This window comes from Protopterus annectens, chromosome 5.part0, assembly GCF_019279795.1.
Source record: "Protopterus annectens isolate FY-2018-M chromosome 5.part0, PAN1.0, whole genome shotgun sequence".
In the NCBI taxonomy this organism is placed as follows: Eukaryota; Metazoa; Chordata; order Ceratodontiformes; family Protopteridae; genus Protopterus; species Protopterus annectens.
In genome coordinates, this window is record NC_056735.1 from 815,365,773 (window position 1) to 815,378,027 (window position 12,255).

The following is a 12,255-nucleotide window of genomic DNA, read 5'->3' on the forward strand; positions in this document are numbered from 1 at the left end:
TTTTATTGATGACTTCTACAATTAAAGACTGGACTAAATAGGAAGGGTAAACCCTCTGTTGAAACATGTTATCTAGATGAAGACATTCATCACTAAAGTCAGAGTCTAATGAGACCATCCTAGCTGCTCTGATAAGTTGTTCCTTGACTATGGATATGGACCACTTTTGATGGAAGGGATGACAACTTGAAAAGTGAAGAAATGAATTGGAATAGTCTCTTTTCTGAATATTTTAGACACATATATATCATTAATAGTGTCTTTGCTTAGTTTACAATCCAAGTAGTCAATACAACTTGTGCTAAAGTTAGATGTGAAACTGAAAAATTCTGTAGTGGAGCTTAGGTAAGAAATGATCAAGCTTGCTGTTCATTACCTTTAAAAATGACAAAAATGTCATCCAGGAATCTTGTATAAAGTATGAGGTTCACCCTGTGGTCGCTGTTCTTAAAAATGAATTCATTTTCCCAGAATGCCATCACAAGGTTTGCAAAGCTAGCACCACATGGTGAACCCATGGCTACACCACATTTTTGTAAATAAAGCTCGTTGTCGAACGAGAAATAATTGTTGGTAAGAATAATGTTCAACAAGACTTCTATGGTGTAAATCTCGTGTGTCGGAGCATTTTTTGACTTCAGCATCAGACTGACCCTCTCAATGCCCTGCATGTGTGGGATCGATGTATAAAGATCCCTTACATCAATGGTTAAAAAGTTGTGGTCTCGGTCAAAGCCTAAGCTGTTAATTTTTTCCAAAAATGACCAAGAGTCTTTACAAACCTGTGGTTCTGACAGAATGTACTTTTTTAAGATCGTATCGACCACTTTAGTACTAGGGTATGTAATGGAACCTCTTCCATCAATAAGCAATCTAATTGGTGGGTCATTTAGGTCTTTATGGACTTTAGGGATTCCAAATTACACTAGGGTCTTGGGCCAGGGGAGCGAAATATAATTGAAAGTGTCAATATCTATCATTGACTCAATAAACAAATCATTAAAATAGCCTTTTATACGGCTATATGCAATATTTACTTCATTTAGTGAAGCTTCGCTGAGTAGTAAAGAATGAATTCTTTTATTGTAGTCAACATAATCGAAAATAGCTAACCCACCACCTTTGTCAGGTTTTACCACTCTAACAGGGGATGATCTTAAAAAATACAACATCTCTTTTTCATATGGGGAAATATTGGCTTTCATGTCAGGGCCACCCATTTTGGAATCTGTTAAAAAGTGTTGAAAATCAAGCTTACACACCTGTTCAAACATTCTCAAAGTTTGATGTGGTGGATTAAAGGTACTTGGAACTCACAAATCCTGGTTAGATGTAACAGTGTTACCAAAGAGAGTCATTAAATTGAACTTTCTCACAAACAACTTTAGATCAAAAACAAGTTGCACTAAATTTGAAGGTCCACTGGAAACAAAAGTATTGCCCTTTGCTAACAAATCAATAAGTACAGGGTCAATTCTCATAGAAGAGTAATTAAAAATGTTAAAGTTCCCTGTTGAGTTCAACAGTATGTCAACCGTGATGGTGTCATCTTCACCTATCTCCTGATCCTGTTGTTTTGTTTGTTCCTTTGATTATTTTGGTTGCGATTAAAATACTTTTTCAGGATTGTGCCTGTATTTCTGGCCTCCTGAAAATTTTGATTTACTTTATTTCTACCATTACCATTTTGTGGTTCAGAAGATGTATTAGTGTTGCAATTTTGATTAAGGATTTGTTCGCTCCGTCTTACAGGACAGTCATTCGAAGCTACGTCCACAGGGTCTAGGCTGTCCAAGATGTTAGTATCAGTGCCCTCACTGGTCGAACATGAAGGCAATGTGTTGACATAAAGGGCAGTTGCTACTTGTGCACTGGATGTCTTAGGATATGCATTACCAGTGTCGTAAGCATTTCTGTCCCTGTTCATTTTTTTAACTTCTAAACTATTGTTTTCAGGATCTGAGGAAGGCACATGCCGAAAGCGCTTATCCTGTTCTTGTTTTTGTTGTATTAAAGTTCCAGTTTTATGTCTATGGTGTTACACTCCTTTTTAGTTTTCTTCTAATTTGTGTACTGGAGCATTCCTTGGTTTTGCTACTGGATTTTGGTACGGTATTAGATATATGTTAGGGGATGGATAGAGCATATGGTGAAGCACTGGGTATTAGTTTATATGCTGGAGATGTTAGGATATTAAACAGACAAGGTTTTCTGTGATGAATTTAATAGAGCAACCAGGAGAGTTAGGTGGCATGGCCTATGTTCTGAAATGTAAACTTAAATTGTTCATTTTGGCATTTTTTGAAATGAGGTCTAAACTATTTGTAGTCTCTGATTTCAGGTGGTAATGATTGTCACAGCTTAGAGGCAAGAAAAGAGAAGTTGTCAACTCTGGTATGAATTTTAAAGGCTAGAGTTATGACAGTATGGTTGTTAGTGGATTGGTTCTTAAGTTGTAATGTGTGGTGGATCTCATACTTAGGGAAGGTGATATGCCTTGGCTTACAAGTTTGAAAAAAAAGTGAACCAAGAAGGAGGTTGACCCTGCCTTGAATGGGTAATCAAGTTACCTTGTCTATGGTGTTGCAATGCTGCTCACAGTAAGAGGAGTTGATAATGAAGTGGCAGATTTAACTAGAAAGAGATTATAAGGTGACAGTGTTTATTTTTTTTTTTTGTTGTTGTTTTTTGTAAGGCAGTGGTAAATGGGTTAAGCCATGCTGTAATTTTGCAAACATGGAACCTTTGCCTAAACCTGCTCCTACAGTTTGTGAGATTAAAAGAAATATATTTTGGGCCCAGAACATGAAGTGGTTGATTCTACATCTGATTTTCCGAATGTTGTTATGGAAGTTAAGGAACTTGTCATTCTAGATGCCATGGTATCTGTATGATGTGGTGTATTCTGTTAGGTTGTTTATGTATTTGATGTGGAGTGGGGCAGTAGCTTTAGTAAGACTTTTCCTTGTGCCAAACAACATTTTTTTAGGATCGAAGAGTATTTTTTAACAATTCCAATTGTGTAGTTGTAGAAGATCACCATGAAGTTAATTTTGGATGATGTTTTGGAAGAGTTGGATGTATAGATAACCATGACATCAGCAGAAAAAAGTAATTGTAGGTGATGTAGTCAAGAGGCAGTTTTTTTATAAAAGTGGAGAATAGAAATGGTGCAAGAATGGATCTTCAAGGATCACTTGAAAGAGTGAAAACTGTATCTGGTAAGGCAGGTCCAGTTTTAACTGTGAAACTTTGGCTGGTCAAAAAAACTTTGAACCATTGGGTAGATTTAGCTCTTACACCAATGTCTTGTAAGCAGGATAATAGAACAGAGTGGTTAACCTTTCTCAGTGTGGCTGCCTTTGTCCACATCAATGAGGATGTCATCAGTTAGTGTCTGGAGAGCAGTTATGATTCTTCTACCTGCATAAAAGTTATGTTGAGTCTGAGAAAATAAGTAGCATTTGTTAAAATAAGTGGTAAGTTGGTTACCATACTGAGATGAGACAGATTTGGAAATCTGTAGAGATTTGTGATCATTTGGTACAGAATTACCAAAGGATGATTTCCAGATAGAGAACATGGTGTTATTTGTAAGTTATGCTTGTAGATGGGATTTAGTGGGAATGAGAATAAGGTAGCAGAAGAGCTTGGATCCATGAGTAAGAGAATTGGAGAGCAGTCTATATTTGCAATATGGACATTCAGTGCAATAATTTTGGGGGAGTTCTGGATCTGTATGGGATAGTTCTGGGGGTATTTTATATGAGGAATGTAAAAAGACAGTGGTCTCTGAAGGTGGTGAGTGATTTATGATACTGGAGATACTGGGGTGAGGGGAGTTATGAAGTCAATAAGTGAGTGGTGGTTAGTTTTAAAATTAGGTCTGCTATGTATACTTACAATTTGAAGGCGATCAGGGCTGACGAAGGATTTTGAAATATCGGGATGCAGCGAGCCTATGGAATTAAAACTGGTGTCCCCATGGATAATTAGGCATTTTTTTTTTTTTTTTTGGGGGGCATTTTAGCCAGGGTGTTATTCAATAGACCTGTGAAATTTGCCAGAGATGCAGGGACAGGTAGATAGGCTGCTGTATCACAGAGATGATAGTAGCCCTTATTCGGGTGTTTAGTAAGAATCCACTTAGGTTCACGGTGATTGCTGGGGGAGACTTGTGCTACTACAGACAGGGTAAGAGTTAATCTGTGAAGCAGCAAAGCATCACCTCCAGTACAAAGATAGAGGTGGGAACTGATTTGGTAGTTATAATCGTTGAAGAAAATGTTTTACGTTGTGGTTTTCATTTTTATGCTAGAATTGTGTAATGGCCAGTAGATCAGGGGACTTTGATGACAGAAGACACTGATTTTCTTGAGTGTGTTGTGGATGCTTTTTGCATTAAGAGGTACAGAGGACAGAGAATTTGACATTAGATTTTTGTTTGAAATTTATGGGGTTCTGGTATGTGTAGGTAATGATTGGCTCACTGTGGTTGGGTAAATTAGATTCAGGAAGAGAAACTGATGAACTGTACATTAGTGAAAGAGTGATGTGATACTGGAACTCAGAGAAAATAGTGACTGAATATCTCTATTCTGAGCAGAAGAGATGTGGGAGAGGGGAATTTGAGTGAGGCTTGCATATTCAAGTATAACTAGTGTTGAAGTAAAGTAGTAGTAAAGTGAAATGCTGCATGCCTGAGTGACAGAGTGGTTGAAAATACAGACTGAAGAAAATAAAGAAGATATTTAACATGGAGTAATAAAGGATGTTGGGTTGTTTTAACTTGAGGTTGAGTTGTTGTTATATTGGTAGTGTTTGGTGAACATTATTAGATGAGTGCTTGTTGATTGTAAGCACGGCAGTGTTTTTGGTTGAATTGTTTAAAGTGATATAATAGTTGTTTGGTCTATATTAAAACTTTTTCACTTTAAGAGGTTGTGTTTTTATGGGACCAGTAGGTGTGGAGAGTTTAAATGTGTGGGTTTGATGGTGGTTGTGAAATCGGAGTGGGAAGGCAGTAAAACTGGTTACACCTACCACATTAGTGGGAGTTAATCAGACTGAGAATTTGGAAATCACTGAGCAAGAGTGATTGATGAGCTAATCATAAGGTAAGAAATTAACACAGATCATAGCCTTTAACTAATTTTCTAAACTACAGTAAAATAAATGCCCAGGAATGGCTGCAATATTAGGATCATAGGATCATAGGAGGTTACTAGACTATCAACCTGGTAGTCATTTCAAGCCTAGCCATTTCATCCCAATGTAATACCATAGATAATCTAGTCAATACCCAGAACTGTATTTAGTAATGGCTGCCCATGTCCAAGAGGGCTGTGCGCACTATCTCCGGTAAGAATTTACTGTACCCCATCCACTCGTCCAGGTTCCTTTTGAACAGTGTCATAGAGGTGCTCTGCTTTGCATGAATTGGCAGCCTATTCCAAAGATGTGGCAGTCTCTGGGAGACAAGTCTGTCCCTCCAGCATGTCCTTTTCACGTTGCAGGCCATATTCAGGTCTCTGGAATGGGTAGCTTTAGTCCTGTTTGATTTACGTATGTGCAGCAAGTTCATTAGATTTGAGTCAGAGATTGATCTGTAAACCAGGCATAAATCTCCCCTAAGAAGTCTGTATGTTACTCAGTATAGTGAAAGGGACTTTAGTCAGTCTGTGTAAAGCACTTGCTGGAATCACTTGATCTTCTTTGTTAGACACCTCTGAGGTCTCTCCAACTGCTTCAGGTGCTTTGTATGGTACATGCCAAAAGAGGTGTTACACTCAATTATGGGCCTGATTAGTGATGAGTATAGAGAGGTTATAACCTCCTTTAGTCTAGAGTTGATACCTTTGTTAATCAACTATGCTATGCAGAAAGCTTTCCTTACTACAGTAGACACATGGTGGTCAAAATTAAGGTTGCATTGTGATTCCCGATTCCTTACCACTTTGTAGGTACACAGGGTATTGTTTTTAATTTGATAGTGTGAAATGATATTGTTTTTACTGAAGGGAACGATGATGCATTTCTTTGCATTTAGTTTGAGACCATGACTAAGATACCAGTTGTTGGTCTGTGTAAGACCTCCTGAAGTGTACTGACATCATTTGGATATTTGATAATTGCACCCAGTTTGCAGTTGCCTGCAAATATTGTCAACCACAGCCCCTTAGTTTTGGCCTGAACTTCTAAGAAGTATATAGCAAACAGTAGGGGGCCCAGCACTGACCCTTGTGGCACCCCACTGGTGACAGGCATGCTGTTTGATGTGGAGTCACCCACTTTGATAGGGTGCGACTGGTTTGTGAGCCAGTTGCCAACCCATCTTACAATAAAGGGGTTTACATTCCATTTGCTTAAGTTTATCAGTAATGCCTGAGTGTGGGATTGTGTCAAAGGCCTTGGCTAAGTCAAGGTATGCTGTGTGCACAGAGTTGCCCTCGTCAATGGCCCTGGTTACATTTTCAAAGAAATCATCCAGGTTTAACAGGCAGGATTTGCCTTGACAAAGCTGGATTAGGTCAGATCCATGGTTTGGAGGTTGCCTATGTCTTTATTTATGAGGTCTGTGATTATGCATTCTATGGTCTTACAGATGAGGCTGGTGAAACTTATGGGTCTATAATTCCCTGGGTCTGTTACTAAGCCACCATTGTGGATGGGAATAACTGTTGCTGTTCTATGTTCTGCAGGAACATAGCCTGTGATTAGGCTGTGATTGAATAGGGTACTTAAAGATGCTTATTCATGTTTTAGTTTGTTTAGAAGACAGTCTGGCATGCTGTCTGGTCCCATAGAGGCTGTGATTTTTGCCTTAGACAAGGCTTTAATGACCTCCTCTTTGGTTATAGAGGGTGGAGGGGTTTGATGCAAGGTTTCTGACAAGTTTGGAGGGGATAGGGGAGTGAAATGTTCACCAAATCTGTCTGCCAGCAGATTTGATATCTTGGCAGGATGAGTGTGTGGAATAATATTAGTCACTAGTTCGGAATATACTTGGGTTCTACCTTTTAGGCTGCTTACGTAATTGTAAAAGGCCTCATGGTTATCCTTGGCTGTGATTGCTCAGTTTTACTCAAAGTTCCCCTTAGAGGATTTGACATCCTGTCCTATTTGTCTGCTGAAGTTGAGGAGGGTGCTTTTCCATTGTTGGGGGTCTCATCTCAGTTTTCTTGGACAGAAACTTTTTGTGTTTGTTGTAAAGTTTGATGATGATGGATGTCCATCATGGCAGCTTGTTTTTACTTGGGGCTCTGACTTTGATTCTTTCTTGAACATCTGTGTCTATACACTTGTACAAGTAATTGCACAGGGCTTTAGTGTAAGCTTTATTTAAGTTACCACCTCCAGCTATGGCTGTGGCTTGAAATGCATTTATATCCTCCCCTAAGAGGGTATTGTTTGCCACGGTGAAGTTTTTTAGTCTTACTTCACCCTTTGTGAGTTCTGGTGTTAATGTCAGTTTGAAAGCAACTGATTTGTGGTTAGATTTAACTAATGAGGGTCTGACAGTTGCAGTGGTGCAGCTGTTTGTAGGGTTGCCACCTTTTCAAATGCCCAAAGTTGGACAATTTTTGTAGAAATGTTAGATTTTGCAGGACAAAACATACCCATGTCCAGTGCAAAGGACAGAACTTCACCTTTTGCCAGAATAAAAGCTTATTCTTGTAGCATTTGAGTTGCTTATGCTATTTCATATAACATTTATGGGTTTCAGATAAAAATAATTGTTTTATGTAACTAAACCTTAGGAAATATTTTTGCCCTAAAATATCAGGATATTTGCCATTTTTTTAAATTTATTTTGCATGACACAACTGCCCAAAGGGGGACTGTCCCTCGCAAAGTGGGACAGGTGGTAACCCTATCTGTTTGTCATATTAGTGAGGACCAAATCTAGTATGTTTGTTCATCTTTTTGAGGTTTCAATAATTCTTCCAGGGCATTTGAGTTAACAAAGTCAAGGAACTTTTGCACGAGTGAGGTAGAGCTAGAATAGGTTTCCCAGTTGTTGATGGGATAATTGAAATCCCCCATTATCAGAGTGTTTAGCAATACTTGGATTGACTCCAGTTTGGTCAAGTAGGCCTCATGTATATCATGATCCATGGAGGGGGAAATATAACTGCAAAAAATTACAGCTCTCTTAAGAATTTTAATTATTTGTCACAAAATGTTGCATTAAGGTTTATACCACATGTGTAGCTTGTACAACAAGAAAACTGTATCATAAAACTTATAATATATATATATATATATATATATATATATATATATATATATATATATATATATATTAGGTACTTGATGATGCTTATTCATGTTTTAGTTTGTTTAGAAGACAGTTGTCTGGTCCCATAGAGGCTGTGATTTTTGCCTTAGACAAGGCTTTAATGACCTCCTCTTTGGTTATAGAGGGGGGAGAGGTTTGATGCAAGGTTTCTGACAAGTTTGGAGGGGATAGGGGAGTGAAATTTTCACCAAATCTGTCTGGCAGCAGATTTGATATCTTGGCAGGATGAGTGTGTGTAATAATATTAGTCACTAGTTCGGAATATACTTGGGTTCTACCTTTTAGGCTGCTTACGTAATTGTAAAAGGCCTCATGGTTATCCTTGGCTGTGATTGCTCAGTTTTACTCAAAGTTCCCCTTAGAGGATTTGACATCCTGTCCTATTTGTCTGCTGAAGTTGAGGAGGGTGCTTTTCTGTTGTTTGGGTCTCATCTCAGTTTTCTTGGACAGAAACTTTTTGTGTTTGTTGTAAAGTTTGATGATGATGGATGTCCACCATGGCAGCTTGTTTTTACTTGGGGCTCTGACTTTGATTCTTTCTTGAACATCTGTGTCTATACACTTGTACAAGTAATTTTACAGGGCTTTAGTGTAAGCTTTTTCTAAGTTACCACCTCCAGCTATGGCTGTGGCTTGAAATGCATTTATATCCTCCCCTAAGAGGGTATTGTTTGCCACGGTGAAGTTTTTTAGTCTTACTTCACCCTTTGTGAGTTCTGGTGTTAATGTCAGTTTGAAAGCAACTGATTTGTGGTTAGATTTAACTAATGAGGGTCTGACAGTTGCAGTGGTGCAGCTGTTTGTAGGGTTGCCACCTTTTCAAATGCCCAAAGTTGGACAATTTTTGTAGAAATGTTAGATTTTGCAGGACAAAACATACCCATGACCAGTACAAAGGACAGAACTTCACTTTTTGCCAGAATAAAAGCTTATTCTTGTAGCATTTGAGTTGCTTATGCTATTTCATATAACATTTATGGGTTTCAGATAAAAATAATTGTTTTATGCAACTAAACCTTAGGAAATATTTTTGCCCTAAAATATCAGGATATTTGCCATTTTTTTAAATTTTTTTTTTGCATGACACAACTGCCCAAAGGGGGACTTTCCCTCGCAAAGTGGGACAGGTGGTAACCCTATCTGTTTGCTATGTTAGTGAGGACCAAATCTAGTATATTTGTTCATCTTTTTGAGGTTTCAATAATTCTTCCAGGACATTTGAGTTAACAAAGTCAAGGAACTTTTGCACGAGTGAGGTAGAGCTAGAGTAGGTTTCCCAGTTGTTGATGGGATAATTGAAATCCCCCATTATCAGAGTGTTTGGCAATACTTGGATTGACTCCAGTTTGGTCAAGTAGGCCTCATGTATATCATGATCCATGGAGGGGGAAATATAACTGCAAAAAATTACAGCTCTCTTAAGAATTTTAATTATTTGTCACAAAATGTTGCATTAAGGTTTATACCACATGTGTAGCTTGTACAACAAGAAACCTGTATCATAAAACTTATAATATATATATATATATATATATATATATATATATATATATATATATATAATATATATGGGTCTATATCAAAAGCCCAAAAATGACAAATGCTCATGTACATAAACAACGAAACACTAAATCCGTGAAATTCAAAACACCACATTTTTGCTGGTCAGCATTGCGATGGTTGGGATAAGGAAATATATTCTTTTCCCCACTGTAGTGCGGTCTCAGAGTTGGTATATTAGGGTTGGGGGGTGTGGAGTGTGGGGGGGACTTGCCCCCCCCTGCAAAAATATGTTAAAGCAATTATTTAGTGTGATTTTTTACGTACCTGTGTGGTGCGTTCTTGATGATGGAACTAGTTCGGCATTTTGAATTTCACGGTTTTCATTTTTCACTGTTTATGTACATCGACCTTTATGTGTCAGTGTACATAGACTAATTTCGGGCTTTTAGTATAGAACCTATACAAATATATGTGTATATATATATATATATATATATATATATATATATATATATATACACACACACACACACACACACACACACACACACACACACACACACACACACACACACACACACACACACACACACACACAAAATTATTGCTATTATTTCTTAGTAGTGATGTTCTCTGTCATATAATAATTGTAAGAGATTTTCTTTTTTTTAATTATTATGTGAATGTGACTCAGAAAGCCTACTAGGCTTTAAGGTATAAATACCATAAAAATCTGAATTTTTTAACACTACCAGGACTATGTGAACTTTTAACAGTTTAAGAGTATGCTTAATAGGAATTAGCAAATGCTTCAACTTTTATACTTATTTAATTTAGTTGTTATGCAGTTCACAAATGGATATCCTTACAGCAATTGATATCTTCATTAATGCATGTTTATATTCACAAACTAAGCTATAAATGATTTGATTTTTGTCAATTAGACAACAAAACATCAAAGCTTTCTTTTCTGCAAGCTGAGTGCTTGCTTTAAATACAGCCTATATGGTTCAAACTATTTAAACGGCTTGAAATGGTTTATTTTTTTTTATTTTTTTTCTACACAGTGAAAACTTTTTTCTTCATAACTGAAAAGGACTTATTTTGTTTCTTTCCTTGGCTACAGTTAACATTTTTTTCTTATTTCACTTCTAATCATCATTCATTTTCTTCTTTTTTTCTGTCATTTGCTTATACCATAGTTGCATTACTGCATTTCTACTGCATTACCTAATAATAATTGTAATAACAAGGCTGAAATATGCAAGTAAATGTTTCTACTGTTTAATGCTGAACTTATTTCACTTTTCAGAGCTTTGGATGCTGAAAACTTTCAGTTTCAGTGTATAAGTTCACCCATGACTGCTATCAATCAGAGTCAGAACAAGAATATGGATTTTTTTCTGAATGGCTTCCCTGGACTTCATGAAGCACAGCATTGGCTTCTTATTCCTTTCTCCATTATGTTTTTAGCAGCATGTTTTGGTAATCTAGTAGTACTCTTAGTAATAGCAAGAGAGCAATATCTTCAAAAACCCATGTATTACTTTATCTCCATATTATCATTAGTCGATCTTCTCACAGATATTATTTTGCTTCCTGAGGCATTTGTAGTACTGTGGTTTGGGTCTCACTTTGTACATTTTAATGCCTGCCTTTCACAGATGTTTTTTATTTACTTTACTGGCGCCTTGGAATCAACAGTGATGGTTTTAATGGCTTATGATCGCTACATTGCTGTGTGTAAACCTTTAAGCTATTCATCCATAGTAACTAATGAATTTATATTTAAAGGAATCTTAATTGCAGTAGCAAGAGGTCTATGTGCTATGCTGCCTTTACCTATTCTTGCTAGGATGTTACCGTACTGTAGTACAACAATTGTGTATCATGTTTATTGTGAGTACCCTGCTGTCATTAATGCAGCGTCCGCTCATACTGTCATGAGTGATAGTTACTTGCTCATATTACTTGTCTTAGGAGGACTGCCTGATGCAGCAATAATTGGACTGTCCTACTACAAGATTGTCAGAACTGCATTAAAAGTGAAATCAAGCGAAGCTCAGCAAAAGTTGCTTAGCACATGCAGCTCTCATGCTTTTGTGATTGCCACTTTTTATCTTTTAAGTTCAATTTCTGTAATTGTAGCTCTTGTTGAAGATAAAATGCCTTTATATATCCATGCCTTGTTTTCATTCTTGTCTATTAGTATTCCACCAACATTAAATCCTTTGATATGTGGCATAAAATCAAAAGAAATTTGGCAAGCAATAGTAAAAACATTTAATAAATGTGTTAGATATTCTAACACTTAATGAATGTCACTCTATAACATTTTTACAAAAGCAGTCATTCATAATTCTAGTGTTATTCATGTAAATGTAATGGAAGTCTTAGTAAGAATTATCAAGAAAATCAATAATGTAATGATTCAGACTACACTGGGGTGT